Source organism: Phasianus colchicus, chromosome Z, assembly GCF_987193195.1.
Source record: "Phasianus colchicus chromosome Z, bPhaCol1.hap1.1, whole genome shotgun sequence".
Classification (NCBI taxonomy): domain Eukaryota; kingdom Metazoa; phylum Chordata; class Aves; order Galliformes; family Phasianidae; genus Phasianus; species Phasianus colchicus.
This window is the reverse complement of record NC_143476.1, coordinates 43482266-43502028: the sequence shown is the minus strand read 5'-3', so window position 1 is coordinate 43502028 and position 19763 is coordinate 43482266. Positions and strand designations below refer to the sequence as shown.

At 43.3% G+C, this 19763-nt stretch overlaps 1 protein-coding gene across 4 annotated transcripts in view; it reads right to left on the bottom strand.

Annotated features, from left to right (window-relative positions):
* The window catches only part of SEMA6A (semaphorin 6A), a 107455-nt gene extending 88662 nt beyond the window's left edge, over positions 1-18793 (bottom strand). For 3 of the 4 annotated variants that reach the window (XM_090131634.1, XM_090131636.1, XM_090131637.1), the window contains exon 1: positions 16886-18793. The gene's annotated coding sequence lies outside the window, so the exon portion shown is untranslated. The remainder of the gene's footprint in view (positions 1-16885) is intronic. The other variant, XM_090131635.1, reaches the window with a different exon arrangement.
* Positions 18794-19763: the final 970 nt, after the last annotated feature.

The window sequence follows — 19763 nt, the reverse complement described above, 5'->3', positions numbered from 1 at the left end:
CATTCTCTGAAAAGGAATCTTCTGATCTGTGTGCACAGCCACTGGGCTGTGTCCTTAACTATTTCTTCCCAAAGCACCAGGTACGGGAAATAAAGAAAGGGAAGAAGCAGTGAGCAGCACATCTCTGTACCCTACTGATATCCAGGCAGAGCATAGCTAACCCTTGGCTGTAACATGGATCTCACATACCTCTTTCTAGAACATCCGAGGCTAGCCCCAACCAGAGGCTGCTCTGAATGACACAGACTCCCACAGGTTTCTGCCAGTACTGGGGATATTACAAGCTACTGAAGGCAACAGAAACTATCTTGTATAGAGTTTACAGTCAGCCTGTTGCTTTCTTTCCCCCTTCCTTTCAAATCATGAAAATTGCAATATTGTTACTTTGCTAAAGGAGAGAGCTCAAAGAGCTGCAAATTAGTTGTGTGAGAATATATTCAATAATAGCTACTAACTATTGTGATTTCTGCTAAGAAATTCATTCCAGCTAACTGACTTTATTTCAGAAGTGTCCGTACACAAGATTGGCAGGCTACCAGTGGTTTCTATGTAATGTGAAGAAGTCGGATTTTTAAAATGACAAGTAATTATCACATACTGTGTTCTATAAAGAAGAGAAATTCCACTTCGCACTGATTTAATATATCTACTTTATCCGAAGGCTATATACTGTTTTTGAAAGTGGGAGCAAAATGTTAATTATCGCTAACATCCACAAGCCTGTCCGATTAATTTGTGATCATCACCAGAATAATATTTCTGTTTGCAGTTTTTATACTCCTTTTCAGGCTGATCCAGAAGAAATCACATAAATGAGATAATTTCCTGCAGTATTCCATAGGAACACACTACTACTGACTATTCCTGGTAATGAAATATGTGAAAACTTTATATACGTTGATTGATAAGGTAAAAAATCAGTGAGTCTACACCAAACAAAGGAGTGTTTACAAACCCCAGCAGAGCTCTGTGCTAACCAAGATGTAGTGCTCTTGTACAAATCACTGGGAGCAAATTGATGAACTTCAGCATGCTGAGCCATGACAACTCCTCCTACCTGCACTCCAGAGCCTGCACGCACAGGGCTAAAGGTGCTGTCTTTTCAGTTTGCTCTACAAGAGCACCTAGTTGCTGTGGGCACAGAGCTGCTGCAAATCCATTTAACAGACAGTGAATGTACTGGCAGTGAATCTGCTGGACATATCCCTGTCTCTTTAGCAGATTCTTTTTAATAAGGCCACTGCTAGATGTAGTGGTGACTGTACAGCCTACTCGGATTGACCTTCCCTTCTCCTATTTTTTGTTCTTGGTCAGCCCTGATTTAGCAGCTTTGGTTCCTACTTTCAAACATAATTGGACTGACATTTAGACACAAGTTCTCAAGATTGTGCTGTCTTTTTCTTTTAAAAGAAAGAAAAGGGTTCACTGCAGATGATACTTCCCAGAGAGAGTCTGATTGCTGACGACAGCCTAAATTACTGCCCTTCAAATGCTCCACAAGTTGTAAAAAAGCTATTTCCCAACAGTTGAACTCTTCCCAAATTCCCTCTCACACTGCCCTAGCACTGCTGAATTTTTAAAGTTGTTCTCAGACCCCTCTCATAAGGACACATTCAAGGTAACACAGAGATGCTTTCTTTCTTCTTACATTTTGCTTTTAAATAAAGTACCAAATGCTTGTTTGCATTTTCCAACTTCTGCTTGAATAGCCACAGGACAGATTCTGCAGTGACCTTGCTTTCAAGCCCCTCAGCCTATGAATAAAACTGTTTAAAACATAACTTAGATCCAGTAGCTGATTTACAAGAAAACCCTCACAAAACAAGCCTGGCTCCAAAGTCATGCCATTAGTTCCATGCTCTGTTTGCTCACGGGGAATGTCTTCTTGTTTATTCTGAGATAGCTGACAATGAACGAACAGTAACACCAAAGCTTAAAAAGTCTTTATTTCTGTGCTCATCGCATCATCCTTTGTGTTGACAGCTGACAAAAACTGACATCTTTTTCAAGATAACTTCAGAATCACCAGAAGATCACTGCCAGCTCCTGGACAGGACAAATTTATGTCTTTACAGTAAAGTTTTCATATGTGCCAGTACTGGTAGCTCCTGCAATTTTTATCTCAAGGCTGATGATGCTTTCCTTGATGCTCTGGCTCCTGTAATTGTGTTATTAAGTGAACTTCCAGCAGTACAGGAACTCGGTGGTTCCTCTGAACACTTTACAGGTTTCCTAGTTTCAATATATGGCAAATCTGGACAGTGGAATTTGGCAACGTTGATCTCATAATACTAGTGACACCAAGAAAATAGCTTTCATGTCTAGATGTTAGGAAAGATCGTACTTGAGAGAGTCTTTATGGAACATCAAAAAGAGAATAAGAGCTCAGATTACTCCTTTATTATTTTAATATTCCTCCCAATCCAAAAACAGACAATCCCACAGCCTTTCTCCCCAGTTCCAGAGGTCTACAGGGATTCTGGATAAACAAGAGCTGCAAGATCTTGTTAAAGGGCAGGCTCATGCTGCCTATCCTTGCAAACAAAAGCAGAGATCAGTGCTCTGCCTTTCAGAAGCTTGCTGCACAGTTGCCATATTTCACCAAGAAGTCTTGAAAATTCAACAGTTCTGACAATGATGATACTTCCTCTAAACTTTCATATATACAGACAAAGCTAAACTGTATATTAGTCACTAACTATTTAGTCACTAAACTATTTAGTCACTAACCCCACGCCAAGTCTGTAACTGGAGAAAGCAGAATGAAAACAACCTATAAGTGCCACATGGTTAGCTCGACTTTTCCTTTGCTATTTTGTTGACTTGATCTTGTTAAAGAGCCAAAGTAGCAACAGTCATTTTTTTTTCATTCAAACTGCATAAAACATCCTCAAGAAACTCTTTTGCCCACCAGCAGATGAAGGCCCACCTCCCGAACTGTCCAGACCACCAAAGAATTGGCATGACCATGCTGGCCATTGAGAAGAGAAGTCCACCTACTGGGCTATCCACATCAACAACCATCCAGAGAAGAGTCATGAATAGAAGCATTGCTGAATGCTTGTGGCATTTCATGTTTAAACTAATTTCTGACTTTGTACGAATTTTTACATGCTTTCATGAATATCTACAATACTCTAGCAAGATAGCATCTGTCAACAGAGGTGGATAGAAAAGGGAAGAAAGGAAAAAACAGTAACTATCTAAAAATTCTAAGTCTCAACATGGCTCAGCCTAGATTTTGTAGGTGTATTAATGCTTTCCATTCTGATACCTCTGAGTCACATAACAAGGAGAGAAGCAGTCTGCTTCCATTCAGAGGCATTAAAGTCTTCTTCTCTGAGCACTGCAAAGTACAGATGCTTGATAAAAGAGGAATATGCACACAAAAATCACCTGGCCATCAGCCCTTAACTCTACCAGGTGACAGAATCTCTTTTAAACTTGTTCCCTACCTTAGGAAAAAAAAAAAAAAAGTTTTCCCCCGAAAATCCACTTTTTTTCAGTCTTAGCTTTGTATGTATTCTTAACAGCGACTCTTATCACAAAGGAATCACTCCACTGCAAACTGCTGGTCTGTTATGAAGGAAAGCATTTCCACCCCTCTCCTCTACTTCGCCACTCCTACCCTGCAACTGTTCCCTTGGACTCTCAGTTTCCAAAAGCCTCTTCCTTCATTAAAATATTTTGAGTGAAGCTTGAGCCCAAAAAATATGGTCAAGATAGCAATACCTCAAACACCTTTGCTGTTTTGCTGTGGAAAAAAGAAAGAAATCAATTTTTTGGAAATTATTCATAGCTTTTTTGCAGTTTTTCCCACAGGCTTTCAGAGCAGGCATTAACCTGACATACAAACTTTTCCAAGCATTATTAACACTTCAGAGACACCACAAATATTGATGCGGATAAATTCTGTATCATTTATTCTCCTCTAACACATCCTTCAGCAGGACAAGACAGCTTCCCATCCTTTAACCTGCTGAGAGAATATGCAGTGAGTTCTAGCAGATTTAACTTAAAGTGATAAAATGTAAGGATTTTCCTGCAGGTCAGGGAAACATCTTATCCTTAGTTTTCCATTTAGTCTTGCTTGATCAGAAAAATGTTCAATATTTTTGTATCTTAATCTATGATACAAAGGTATGAGGAGTTCAAAGCAGAGAATGATAGTAGTGACTTTAAGATGCTCTATTGTTTTTTAAGCCACAGCCAAATTCAGTGTCTGTGTTTCACATCCACTGATCTCAGTGGAAGTACTGCATATGCTCTCAGGAAATCACAGCTTCCAACACAAGTGTGCTACATTTTATGGAGTGTCCCATCTCTTTCTTAAAAAGTAATGTCTAGTTAGAATTAATCCCCTTGTCATTCAGTGGCTCCTCTGTTTCTTCTGAACACCACAGTTACAGACACCTCCTTTACTTATTCTCTGAATTTGCGAGCCCTTCTCACCTTGTGCTGGTCCCACTGAAAACCCAACGTCCCTTCCAGCACACACTCTACCTATTTCCCAGGCTATCCAGTGTCTATTGAGATGAGCTTGGGACAGATGCCAACAAAGTCTATGGTGCATAGTGGGAAAAACTGGTTGCTTTCAGTCTTCTTAAAGAAGGGAGACCTAGTCAAATGAGACCAAATAGCCGGGAGCCTTCTTTATGCACACATCCCCCTTTTTTCCCCCATACACAATGCCAGTTGCTTGACAACAGCTTTCTAACCAAGGCTTTGTCTGAAATGACTGCAGGCTTGCAGATTTACTACAGAAACACAGATTGAAGACAAGAAGAGGTGTGAATGTGGCTCAGAAGCAAGAATTTTTCTCTAAATCATACATCCATGCAGCAATTGTAGCACGTAGATGCTAATACAACACCTTTCCTAGCTGATCTTCCACCATGGGCAATCCAATTCTGCAATCGCTGCGCCCAGGAGACCGCATCAAGCAAAGCAGATTCAGTAGAGGCACGAGGATAAAGACAGAAGGCAAGTCAACAGCCCCCAAATTGGCATGAGCGTAGGCAACTTGACAGTCAGCTGCATCCTTCTGCTGATTTCTATGTACGCGTAGATCTTCAGAGATCAGCAGGAGTGGGAGCAGAGTTACTTCAAAACATGGAAAACTCCCTCTGTGGATGTTCTGCTTTGAAGTCAAACAAAACAAAGCAAAACAAAACAAAAAATCTAATTCCCTCCAAGTTCTAATTGTTATGACTTCAGTCCTTGGGATTGAGTCCATAATGACAGAAGTCACTGCAAGATGGCTAGAAATCCCTTCTGCATTGTGCATTCTACCTGCTCTGGATCCAAATATGCCTATTTTTTAAGAAGATGAAGGCTGAAAGATGCAGCATCTCAGCAATACACAAATGAAAGGGCTTGAAGCAAGCACTGAACTCACATTGGACTGACCTGAGGTAAATTCCAAATGTGCATCTTCTCTCAAGAAGTTAGAAAATTGATTGGAAAATTTTAATGACCTTTGGTAAGTTTGGTCCACATATTTCTATCTGATTCCTAAAAATAAAGAATTACATGAATTACTACTTCTTCTAAACACTGGCACAGCATGAAGTTGCTGCAGTTTGCTCTTCATCTTGCAAAGACTTTTTATATATTTCTAAGTTCTGGAGGCTCTTTAAACATGAGAGTATATAAAGACATTTTTAAACAGCATAAAATATACTTCACACGAGTAAGGGGAAGTGTGAGGACTACTGCCAGAAACTATTTAACAGCTTGGAGCAAATTCTATCCTCTTGTTTGAGCAGGAGAAAGAAAAAATACAGCTTGAAGGAGAGGAAATCTCTTTCCATCTTTCTTTCTCTAAAAAATACAGCTAATCTGTTTTAACACAATCTGTGCTTCCAGCCATCTTTCCCTGTGGCTGTTAAAAAGCCAAGCAGGAGGAGGACACGGTAGACCAGGTGAATGTTAAGCTGGGACAATGTTTTGCTAATATTCTCAGTCACGGTTTCTGCTCAACACAAATTGCATTAATTTACATTCAACTGGTTCACTTGTATAGTTTGATTCTCTTAGCTGTCCTGTAGATCTGACCAGAACTGTGCAACCACTGAAACTAAACATGAGTTTATGTTCTGTAAAAGCAGGGCTAAGACATGAAAAACATGAATGAACCTTGTTAGCAACTCTTTGTGTAGGCAGCGTGCCTTGCTTTAATCAAATGCATTATGGCCCTTACCCACTGATGTGAAATGACTCCTAGGGCTCTTCTGTACACCAGTTTGGATAACCCACTTTCAAACACCTCTGTGTCTGCATAAGAAAGCTGAAAGCTATACAGCTTCTTATGCTGTAAACAGCAAGACAGCATACACACAAAAAACACAGCGCCTTTGAAGAGTGTGCCTTGTGTCCATCATTTCCTGTTATTGCTCAATGTTTTCACTACGCCAGTCATCATCTGGATGCCTGAAGTGTCTGCACTGAGATTTTAAAACACAAGAGGGCAGGGTACATGCAAAGGAAAAAGCAGAGTGCAGTCTCCTATTAGTTTTCACAATGTAACAGCCCAGCTGAACAAGCTGCAAGAAAGCTTTAAAAGACAAGCATTGCCCTCTTTCAGCATAAAAGCATGTGACCAAGCCCAGATTCTGTTTTTCAGACTGTATGCTCTTAGTTAGCTTTGCCCCTGGACTTAGAAACAGTGTCAAAAGTTGAAAAGCCTTTTTCTCTTGAAAAATGGAGCAATTTCTAAGGCCGCTGTGCAACAGCAAGGACAGTTTTCAGTATTTCAAACATATAATCTAAGGAAAACACAGCTAAGTAAACGCCACATGCTGCAATCCTTCAGACCCATCCCTCTTTGTGTAAATGGATTTTTGTTCGATCTTACACAAGACTGTATTATTTTAAATGCAGACAGTTGTTACAGCAGGCTAACACAAGCAGTTGTCTGAGAAGTACAGCTGTGGAGCAGTAGGACAGCCTGATGACTGCAAGGCTTTCTGCTGCTGAAAAAATCTCCAGCAGCAGATTCTATAAAGTTACAATATAGGTGCCATTACATAGCAGAACAACACCTTATTAATATTTTGATATTAACATGAACACGAGTCCACTTCTCTCCTACCCAAGATTTTAAATTTCAGAAATTAACAGCAGCTGCTGAAGTCAGCAGGAGTTATGCCGCTATTAGGATGAATTAGAGCATAGCCTTTCTTGACAAGCTCCATATCTAGTGAAATAAATACAGAATGTCTGAAGCAAAACTGTACCCTCATTCTCCTGTGTAATGCAGACAGCTCAAAAGTTATGTCTTGCTAAGACATATTTTTGTGCCTTGGCCCAACCTCTCTACGCTTTCTTACACAAGTAATGCAATTGGTTCTGATGACACAGAGCTTACAGCAGGAATCTAAATATTCAGATTTTAGGAGCATGGCATAAAGGAGGAGATCAGGATTAGTCCTCCGAAAAAAAACCCAGAGATGTTTTTTCAGAACGTAGATTCCGAAAAGTTCTTCAAGTTCTTCCACTGTGACAACCATGGATACATTCATCTGTTTTAAATGAAGCTTGATTGCTGAACTTCTATGGGAGAAAAGGATCTAAAGAACTGATTTGCTATTGAAGGTAAAGGAATGCAAGCATTCTTACAGACCTCTTTACCTCTCACTCTGACATTAAACAGCCCACATCTTCCATCCTTCTGCACACCACCAGCACTTATTGTAGCAATGCGTTACCAGAAAGGCCAAGCTGAGCAGCTTTTCTCACATGGAGCACTGGAGGTGGGAATGAATGGTGATTTTGGCAGAGAAGATGTCACCTCCAGGATTTTGGCTACAGGAGAGAGCTTATGACATCAACACAGATATGCACAAATGAAAACAGTCAGTGAAACATCCAAAAAGTGAGCTGACAAAAAACCCAAGTACTCAGTACAAGAAATACAATATTCAGTACAAGAAAGACGTAGAGCTCTTGGAGCAGGTCCAGAGGAGGGCCACTAAGATGATCAGAGGGCTGGAGCACCTCTCCTGTAAGGAAAGGTTGAGGGAACTGGGCTTGTTTAGCTTGGAGAAGAGAAGGCTGCAGGGAGACCTCATTGCGGCCTTCCAGTACTTGAAGGGAGCATATAAACAAGAGGGGGAATGGCTGTTTACAGGGGTGGATAGTGATAGGACAAGGGGGAATGGATTTAAACTGAGACAGGGGAGGTTTAGGTTGGATATTAGGAGGAAGTTTTCAGTCAGAGAGTTGTGACACATTGGAACAGGTTGCCCAAGGAGGTTGTGGATGCCCCATCCCTGGAGGCATGCAAGGCCAGGCTGGATGTGGCTCTGGGCAGCCTGGTCTGGTGGTTGGTGACCCTGCACATAGCAGGGGGGTGAAACTAGATGAGCATTGCGGTCCTTTTCACCTCAGGCCATTCTGTGATACATTCTATGATTCTATGAAAAGAAAACAAAACTTGTGCATCAGAGAACTGACTCCATTAGACAATGCTTTTTAATTGTAGAGTTTTTATTTTTCCTCTGTAGATTCTTTAATACTGTTGTATAAAACACTCAGAAAAACATCCTGACAAATCAAAACTGCATTATTCTCACAGTCACCAGCCTTCTCCCTATACCTTCAGGCTATTAGCTCCAGGTTGGCTGTATACGCCTTTTGGACTACTCATACTTTTGAACAGGAACAGGATTTATTTTATTTATTTTTAATCTTGGGAAAGGAAGCGTTCTGGCAGTATCTTTAGGTCTTAGGCTTAGAACAGGATAAAGCAAAAAAGACGACACCACCCTACAATACACACGTCTCGTGACGGAATTAATCAGCCTATCTGAACATGCCGAACTTCCCTACAACAAAATTAAAAGGAAACACCTTGCAGATAAAAATGAAAAAAGTGTAGTGGTGCATGCTAAAATCTTTCCTCTTCCCACGACGGCTGTTTAAGGATTCAGTTCTTGACTTCTTTTTAAAGAAAGAGCTATTATACTCAAATTCAACAGTAATTTTACCAGGTGAGACAAAAAGCACCCCAAAGAAGCATTAGAAAAATGTCTGTCCTCTTCCTTTGTTAAAACTGAAACTACTTTCCTTCAAGTAGAAAATTTTATGCCTGAAGTGTTTCTATAAAGGAATACGTTACTGGTTGGACACAGTTCTTAAAATCATGTTATATAATCACCTCCCTATAACAGATGACAGTAAATTTTAAAGATCATTTTTTAACTTGGGCCATTTCTCACTGTTTGTTGAGATCATAAAAATCATAGAATGGCCTGGGTTGAAAAGGATCCCAATGATCATCTAGTTTCAACCCCCCTGCCAGCCTCCAGACCAGGCTGCCCAGATCAATAAGTTGCAACTGCAAAAGCTGAATGCTTGTAATTAACAAACACAAATTATTTAGAAGTAGAATGAGTTGAACTTTACTGGAAATTTGTAAACAGAGCATCAAATCCTGTTCTTACAAAAAAATTCAAAAGTTGATTTTGATACATTATGACCTTCTTTTATTAGAGAGCTATGATGAAAAGCCATTACTATAAAGACTATAACCCAAGGTCCAAGATAGCATTTAAACAGCCAGTGTTACTCTCTGTATAATAAAAAAGGCATTTTGAGTCAAACACCAGGCGGCATTTAGCCATGCTCCTGGAATTAAGTATTGCTAAAGACATATGATCGTGTGGGACTCAACCTGTGCGCTGCCTTCAGATGATGGGCACTGGGCAGCTCGGTGGCTGTGCTGGGGAGGACCTTCCCTCCATCTTGTCCCTGCACTACTATCCCACTCAAATCAAGCCTTAGCCTTCCAGAAATACTCAGGCACTGAAATGCGACTCAATACATGCAAGATTTCCAAAACAGACTCCAAGAAAAATTGCTAAAAAAGGACACAAATATAATACTTCTCCAATAATAATCATCTTATTTCTTTGATGGAATCAGTATACTAATGCTTGAAGATGTTAAACAACTAGGGCCAACCATAAATAAAACTGACAGGGCTAAGCTGGACTGTGAGTAGAGTAAGGGTTCGCTGCTGAGACATTCAGTAGAATTTCTTCCTTACTCTCTTACAGGCATAAGACTGAGCTTCTACACTGAGAACACAATTACTTACCATTCATATTTTAATATTTCAGGGGCAAAAAATAAGTAAGCAATATATTCAGCGGGCGGTGACACACTGGAACAGGTTGCCCAAGGAGGCTGTGGATGCCCCATCCCTGCAGGCATTCAGGGCCAGGCTGGGCGTGGCTCTGGGCAGCCTGGTCTGGTGGTTGGTGACCCTGCATATAGCAGGGGGTTGGAACTGGATGATCACTATGGTCCTTTTCAACCCAGGCTATTCTTTGATTCTATGAAAAATCTTTAAAGTTAATAAGCATACAATGATACATTACAGATCCATTTAAATTCATTTCCATACAGATTGATCCTATGCCTAATCTGAAACTAGCTGATGTGTAATAAACTCTGAGGAAAAAAGGACCAAAAAAAAAAAATTAAATTAAAAAACCCCAACAGCTGTATTTGTACCTCCAAAGCTTTTGACCTCAATGTTTCTCAGTACTCAGAATTTTCTAGGCAATCACAAGCTCCCTTCTAAATGCAACTATAAAATAATATGCCTAGGGCATATTATTTTGCCCTATCAGATGTCAGTCTGCTAGATACATATCCATTTCGGGTTTAACAGGAAAAAATGTGGGATTCATTTTGTGTAAAATATGCATACACAACACAGTATGCAAAAGCCAGACTGCAAAAAAGAAACTACGTGAGAGTTCAAAGCTGGAAATACAGATTTTCTGTACATACACAACCACACAAACTTTATCTTCATTAAAATTCATGCAGAAGTTTTGAACTTCAAAGTTGTTCAGTTGGTAGGAATCCTGAGGGTGGATTACAAATAATAGGCACATGTTCTCAATCTGCTTGTTGATCTCACTTGAAAAATTGACAAGACTAGATAGTAAAGTCCCAGAATGAAGCTTTAAAACTTGTCTTTGAAGGCAAACTAACCATTTGAAAGTTTTAAAAGTGACTAATTTTCAAGATTAGTTCAAATTATACTGTAATCTTTAAGTTAAACTGCACAGCTAATTTTAAGATCATACTTTGATGAGAAATTTTAAGGCTTTTCTTGTGAACAGAAAATATCTATCAAACTTATCTGTACAAGAACCAAATAGTTTCATTAAAACTAGCAGGAAATCACTTAATACTGGAGACATTATTATGTAAAATGGAATAGAAATGGATTTGAGATATCTACTCAAACATGTGCCTTGTGGAGGTGATGATTTTCTCTCTCTTTTTTTTTTTTTTTCTCAATGGGAAAAGAAAAAGGTCTCTGATTTCCTTGTGAACAATGTTTGCATTTTCATACTATCTGCAACCAACCACAACTGCTAACGATTAGCACAGGATGAAAGTCAGGCTCTTCCAGCTACTTTCTTGCTAGATTAATTCTTGCTGTTTACTACTTTACCACTTTTCTCATTTGTCAAAAAAGCCATTCCCAACTACTAACAGCTCTGCATTTCTGAAAAAACGCACGTTTCAGTGCTGAATTTGTAGACAGATACTGAAACGTAATTAAAAAAAATGCAGACAATGTCAAAACAGAGCTGAAAGAACACCAGCTCTGACAGAAGATTATTTCCCCTTTGCTACTTTGTAATTTAAGCTGTTCTCCAGCTAGCAAAAGTGCGCTCATTGTCATTTTATTGAATTTAAGGTAACAATGGAAACAATACACATTAACTCAGTCTCAAACATGATGTCATGTTTTATGAAGATAGGTTAAAAGAGAATGTAGAACAAATTACCTTGATTGCTTAGGAAACCCTAAATCCCTTAATTTACCCAACCATTTATCAACAGAACTAATCAAAAGCCTTTCTTGCTCTCACAGGGCATAAAGGTAGCCATTAAGTCTCTGAAGTGCACGATTTTACCAGCAAGACAAAACAGAAAGCAAATCTTGGGAGTAAGTATCAGCTGGATGTTCACATAACAAGGTCCAGGGAGACATATCCAGAAGTTTCCTCTTTTAATCCAACTCTGAATAATGCTGGATGCTGTTCTCTGTTCCTTCAGAGCTCTACCACTGCCAAAATAACTGCAAGGCTTGCAAGTCCAAGTATATCTCAAGCCTTTCCCAAGGCACCCCAACACTATCTGAGGCACTGAAACTATGGCAACCGAATAAGAAAGCAGCTTCCATGATTAATAGATGAAGATGCCAGCGACAGTGCCTAGCTAGGCCATATTTCAGGAATGCGAAAGGAATTAGCATAAAATCCATCACATTCTACCAATAAAAAGTAGATTCCAAAAGGTATCAACAAAACCACATTATTTTTTTCCTAAGAGAAAATATTCGACAGAACTACAAACTGTTCAAATTCTCATTAACATCTCAATGAAATGCTGCCCCAAGTGCAAGCAATGGATAAATGTCCACCAGCAACAGCGAAGGAACCAGAACAGCACATTTCCAGTCAGTCTGTCAAAGCTGTACATAAAAATGCTCAATGTATAGAACATACAGAACACCTGAGTGAAGGTGAGCAGATGGAGATCAAGTAGAAATAACGTTTGCTGCAGTTGGGAATGTATTTGGACGCAGTTTTTCTCATTCTGTTGAGGATTCACATAAGAGCATATTTTTTCCATTTGCTGAACCGGAACCCCCTAGTACATCTATTACGTTATCTACACATTTTCATTACTAGAAGGCCCCACGAGTTTGTCAGGGTCACGACAAAATTGATGAGAGGTTAAGAATACCTTTTTTAGAAGCAGATAATCAAACTCCCACTATTATCTCCAGAAAAAAAAAAATATCACAATTACACTCCCCATCTACTAGATGGTCTCAGATTGAGGCAAAATGATGTAATAAGAACATTCCTTATTTCCAATTGCATCAACATTAAGTTTCCACAAAAGGCTACAGAGAAGTAGAGTGTTTTTTTTCCCTTATCACTAAGGGTACAACCATGCAGCCATGAGATGGCTTTACCTGGGGAGACAAGGAGCAAAAGGCTTCCCATTGGGAAGACAGTGCACACACAGTGCTGGGCACCTGCCCTGGAGGTGCTTCCCTTCAGTATGCCACGAATGGTGTAAAACTGTGAAGTTCCTCATTAGCAGTTAACAGTGGTTAAAGAAAAAAAAAAAAAGCATGGGGTAGTCCACAACATACGAATTTCAAGGAATTTCAAATATCTGTTATAAATACTGTATAAAGAAATGACTATTATAACCATACTTTTAAAGAAAAGGTCATTGCGGAATGCAGCAAATTACCATATGTCTTCACTCCAGAGACTCTGCTAATAGCTGGTTTATCTTCATCTTACATCTCCATTTCAGCCAATTCAGAAACACTTTGGGGACTGGGAGGAAGAATCTTTCCAGATAGAAATGGCTCTGAATTTGCAGAGTATAACTCATCCTGTCTTCTTACTGGTAAATAACTACAGTTCCATACTGGCTAACAGTTAACTATCAGGAGTATTTTGGCAGTGAATTATGAGATAATTCATGGTGGGTTTTTTTTTACTGATTTTCTTCTTTATTTTTAGAAGCTATTTTGTAAAAGGTGACATCTGCTTTATTTCTTTTTTTAACTACAGTGGACCTAAACTTTAGATTCCCCTGGACATAAATTGTGCAGCTTCATTTACATTCTTCTGGCTCACAAAAGCTGAGAATATGATAAATTTATGACGTGTGGCATAGAACTCCAATCCCCTTTTTTATTTCCTGTGCTCCCACCATTAACTCGTAGCTTTAATGAGTCTGAAGTGACAAAAATAGCAAATGCAGCTATGTATGTCTTTTAATAAACCATTTCTAAGACTTTCTGAATAACTTGATGTTTTAGGATAGTCTATTTATTTCTTTTTTCCAGTTCCCATATCACTATGAATTTTGAATCTTTTCCTATCCAGTTGCTAAAATAAGAGTAGCAGGTGGACACCTTGAGAACTCCCCGAGGACATGCAGGACATGCAATATGTATAATTACAACACAGTAGGTGGCACTCTTCCCTTTAAATCCTAAAGCAGCGCCTGAGCCGTGCTGCCATACTTGTCATGTTGCAGGCAAGACCCAAACTCAAAGACTAATTTCCTGAGACCAGTTAAATAACCTTTAACGCTGTATAAACATCAACATTCAGCTATTTCCATGGCTTCATTCTCTCAGAAGACAGCACACAGAGGAAATAAAGACACTGGGCTGTTCAGTTTGCACTTTAACCAGGACGTGACTTCTGCCTTTGCAGACCCTGTCCAAGCAGTTCCTTGCTCAACAGATGGATGTGTCAGGTTCAAAATGGACACATTCATATGTAGAGGTTTTAAATCCAGGCTTGAGTTTTCTTCCAGCTGCTTATTTTTGCACTAAACCCTGATTCCGGTTGTTTTGCGTTGCAGGAACTGACACAGCTGCTGGCTGCCTCTTATTACCTATCACCCTACTCCTCACTCACCTCAGGGTGGTCTGATGCACACAATTAATGGTGCAGAAGAAAGCATTGCTTACTCCTCTCTCTTTTTTTTTTTTTTTCCTCCGTTTCCCTGCACAGGCAAGGCTTGCCACAGTCTGCTGTAGGCCTGTGTTGGATGCTGCTTGCTCCAGAAGATGTGGACCAAAATCTGCCTGAATGCTGAAGGTTGATCCACAGCAAAGGGAATCAGACCACAGTTTCAGGTCCTCACCAAGTATAGATTCCCACCAGAAAGCAGGGGGAAGCACACAGTGGAAGAGTGCCCTATTTGAACATATTTCAGCAACTGCCTTTAATTTCATTCAATTACTCCAAAAAAGCAGAGCAGAGTTGGGCAAGCAAGACTGGGAAGGACAAGGGCTAAAGATTTACTGCAGCATCTGTATCAAATAAAGATAGTGAACACTTCTAATCTAGTACAGTTCAACTTTACTCTAGCATATTCTCTGCCTAACAGAAAAGAATTTTATTTAGCAGAATTTACCCTGTTGTTTCTTTTCAGCACTCTGGTATAGTGCATGGGAATCAGGTACAAAGCATTTGACCGGGAAGTGCAACAATGCGTCCTTGCAAACAAGTTGGATGCAAGACATATATTAGCTCAGGCCAATTTAATCCAAAAACATTTTATGTCTCTTCTGCTGCAAACCATGTGAACTCTTTTCATGTGTATTTATGTATGGCTCTTCAAAACAAGATGACAAGTTTCCCCTTCCCTTCACAAAACACTCACAAGCAAGTTCACAATAGCCTACTTCCTTTTCAGTGCAAATAGTTCTATTCTGGATTTAACACAGGTCATTAATCTGATCTTTCTGCTTTTTTTTTTTCTCTCTTTTTTTTTTTCCCCACTAAAAAAAATGAGCAAGGACAACTCCTTCTCCAAAACCCGTTCTATCTCCTTCCTCACTCTGAACAGCAATAACTGCATGCCTTAATTTGCAAACATTACAAAGGGACTACGGTTGGTACTTCCGTCTTCAAGCAGCTGGAGATGTTAGATAATATATTTCTTGCAGACATTAGCATCCAACTATTTTTTTTGTTCAAGAATGACAAGTTTATCTTATAAGGTTGGTTTTGCCACTGGAAGTCAGAATAACAGTTTTGATGTAGGCTAATTCAGAATACACAGAACATCTGTGACCATATGATTCGTTTTCCTTTTAAGTACTCATCCATGCTTCAAGCACTTGATTCCCACTACAGGAAAAGCAAACACTGCAATTATACTTTATGGTATTAATTGCTATTTTAAAATTCATTTCGCATTCAGACAGAAGCTTCATGTGGGCATTCCGCTCCTGAGATAAACTTACTTGAAAGCCAGAGATTTTATTCAGTGAAGAGTGGAAGGGAACCAAGATCAACATTTTTATGCATAGGAAATTGTTGGGCTTTAAAGAGAGTTAGTGTATTTTCTCTTTGCATTATATCTTCGGATAAGCTGCCACATGAAAAACAGTTTCCTTTCAGACAGAATTATACCCTAGACATTGAAACGTTCAGGCAACTGCAGTTTTTTTTTCTTTTCAGTGGCAAACCTCTCAATCTTACTGACCCTATAGCATTTCCTTTCAAACACATATGAAGAAATTCCGTGAAGAAAAAGTTTGCTGTAGGAAACCCAATTTTCCTTACAACACACTAGATCAGTCTCATTAAAAACAAACAAACAAACAGAAAAGCCACAAAAGTTAACCAGAGTACTATCATTTTGCAGTCTGATAACAAATGGCAAAGGAAGCCCTGAATATTACAGCGGCTGCATAAATCCTACTGTCAGAAAGCTGCCATAGACTTGTCAAAATCTCTACAAGTTCTGCAATAGACCCTCATTCTGCTGGACTTCCTCACACTGATTTACCAGTAAAGCTGCTGACATGAGAACACTGAACTGCACAGCAAAGATAGTGTAGCAAGAGGCACGATTTCCCCACCGTCTTTGAGGTTAGCTTAATAATTAATACAGGTGCCAGATGATACTGAACAAAAGTTAGCTCAATCTATGGCAATTAGTAAACCACTACACATAGCCCTGTGGCAGAAAATAGTCGTGGAGATTCAGCTCCTCACTATTTACTACACCTATAGTCCATGTGTCCACCCCTTCGAAGAACATCTTGCGAATCCTGGAATTCGTGTGCTTTACCACGGACTACTTAAAGCCTTTGCTTTAGTCGAACAATTTCCCGTCCACAACAACCAAAGATGCGTGCTGCACAGACCCCGCTACACGAACGCAGGTTTACAAACTTACAAAGCAGCAATTTGCTCAGGAGAGGGGAAGGAGAACAAATTTCCCTCCGACCAAGCGGTCACGGTTAGCAAAGACACCATCGGCTGTCCGCGGAGCTCAGCCCGGTACTCACCCGGCTCGGGGCTGTCAGGACATAGTAGCGTCAGCGGACAGAAAGACATCGCCGCCGCGGCGGTCCGCGCTCGCAACGCTCCCCCGCCTGCAGCCACCCCAGGAAGCACCTCCCTCGGGCAGGAGGGGCGGAGGGACGGCCGAGTTCTTGCAGGTACTTTCTCCGGCTCGAAGGAAAGCCAAACTTTCCGGCCACCCTCCTCGGGAACGGCGGCAGGGCCCGGGGCAGCGCTGACCCCCTGCCTCGCCCCGGACGGGGGAGCGGCGCGTTCCTAGCACGCCTCGCCCGCAGCCTCTACACGGGCTGGGCTGGGGGAAGCTAAACCTTCTTCTCCTCTTCAACAGCGGTACGAAGCTGCCCGCTGCCGGCCGCTCGGAGCCGCCTGCCGGGGCTCCCTGGACTCACGCCGAGCCAGCTCCGAGAGAGGCTGCGGCAGCTCGTTCGTGCCGGCTTGCCCTGCTCTTCCCCCTTTGAAAAACTTTATCCGCTGTTTCTCGGCTCCCCGAGGAAAGAGAACGAAGGAGCAGCGGACAGAGCCCTCGCCCTGCCGAGAAGGGGGCGGGGAAGGGCCCTGCCTGGGACTCTCTCTTTTCACCCCGCCACGGCAGCCGGGCAGCCCGCAGCCCCTCTGCGGGTCGAAGGTCTGCACGGCAGGGAGGGCAGCCCGCGGCCTCAGCCCACCCTCGCGAACAAAGCCGCTGTAGCACCCGGGGAAACCGAAGTTTTCTCGGTTGCCGGCCTCTTCGTTCAGCCTTGAAAATTTAAAATAATAATAGTAATGCCAACAAACAAAAATCCCATCCCCGAAACACACCGCCAAGCTCACAAAACCAGAAGACACCACCACAATCCCGCACTGGTGAGCGGAAACCGTGGGTTACGCCTCTGTACGGAGCTCCCGCACTGTGCCTGTAACAAAGACTCCGGCAGCTCACATCCCAACGCGGTGACCGCAGGCAGCGCGGATCCGGCCCCTCACGAAACCCCCCGCAGCTGAGGGCAGGGAGCGGGGCTGGGAGCCGGAGAAGGCGGACGGGAACCCGAACACCGTGCATGCAAACGGTGCCGGTGGGCCGGGGAGCGCCGGCGCGTTCAGCAGCCTAGGGGTGGGGAAGAGGAAAAGAGGAAAAAAGGAAAAGAAAGACGAAACCACGAGATGCCTGGAAAGTGGCAACGGCGAGCGCAACGCGTGCACTTGCGGGCGGCTCCTCGCCTAATGCCATCGGCGCTGCCGAGGCAGCCGCAGCCGCCGCCCGCCTTCCCCGCCGCTCTCGACCGGCCGGGCGAGGCGGAAGCCTTCCTTCCACGCAACCCAAAACATCGGATACGGTCGGGGAGTACTGTACCTTTTCGGTGCATCTATCTGGGCAGCTAGAGGACAGAACTAGCTGATGGTGTGTCCCATTTAGTAATCCATTTAAGGGGATCTCTCTGGGAAACTGGAGCCACTCTCTCCTTTGCAATCCTTTGTCATTACTACATATGTGCTTCCCAGGGAATGAAATATTTAATATTTCTACTTTCTGAATTGCAAGTGCAATTTGTTCATTTCCAATGACGGGCGAAAAGAAGGAAGAGGAGTGAAAAAAATAAAAAAAGAAAAAAAAAGAAAAAGAAAAAAAGCGTTCGCAACTCCTCTCCAAACCCAAATTCCACTACGACTCCACTCCAGTAAGTCCCCTTCAGCCGTGCCTCGGGAGATAAATAATTTCGGGGTCTCGTCCTGCTCCCCTTCTACCAAAAGTGCTCCCGGTGCGAAAGCTGCTCCAGGAAAACTCCGAGCCTGGCGGCGCTCGCCGTGCCGCGGCAAGAAGGCGCAGTCGCTGCTCGCCCCCAGGCTGCCGGGCATTGGACTGGAAGCCGCTCGCCCGCCGCCGTTACCCTGCCTCCGCCCGGCTCCCACTCCCAGCCCCTGGGACGCGGCTCCGGAGGCGGAGACAAAGCCCGGACTGGATCGCACCGGGCTGCCGCGCCCCGCCCCGCCCCGCCCCGCCCCATGGGCACGTGCCCAGCCCTCCCGCCCCGCCGTGCCGCGGGCGGTGCCGCCGAAGGGGCGGCTGCGGTGCTGTGCCTCGCGGGAGTGATGTCCTCGCCGGCACCGTCGGTCGCAGCCGCCGCCGCTGCCGCCGCCTCCGATCGCTCGCTCGCTCGGCGTCCACGCCAACGCTGCCCGCCGCCAAGGGATGCCCGCCAGCGATTGGAGCATCTCGGTTTGGCGGCGTGGGCTCTGTTCCGGGCGGCCCGGCCGGGGTCTTTGCGGCTCCGCGGTGGGCTCCGGGAGCGGCGGCAGGGGCGGCTCGGAGCCGTCCGGTGCTGTCCGGCAGAAAACTCGGCAGCGCCCGGTGGCGGCGGGCGGTGACATATCCCCCTCGTCCCTGCGGGGACCGTGGCTGCAGCTGCCGCTGGCACCGATCTCGGCCGTCTTCATCTCTTCCTTTCCACCGTTCCTCCACCCAAATCCCGCCCCGGCGGCCTCTCGCTGCGTTAATCCCCGTCTCGGAGCCGATCCAGCGAGAGGCAGGAGCGAGCGTCGCTAATATGTTAATCCCCCACTCCGGCCCCGCGGCCGTGCACCCGCAGCCGCCTGTGGTCATCCCAGCGCTCCGGCCGGGTCGCACCCGGCTGCCTCGGTCGGGTGTGGATCCGACCCTCCGTCCCCTGTCGCTGACCTCTGCGGGCTCGGGGTGCGGGGACAGAGCCGTTCCTTGGCAGTGGAATTAACAACGTTTTGTAACCGTGTTCCTATAGGTTTCGCTGGAATAAGACTGCGAGGAGAGCCTCCGGTGCTTCCGCGTGGAGGTATCTGCTCCCCGCAGAACTCGCTTGCAAGTGCAATTGGTTGAACGTGATATCTATCTATCTATTTGTCTGTCTGTCT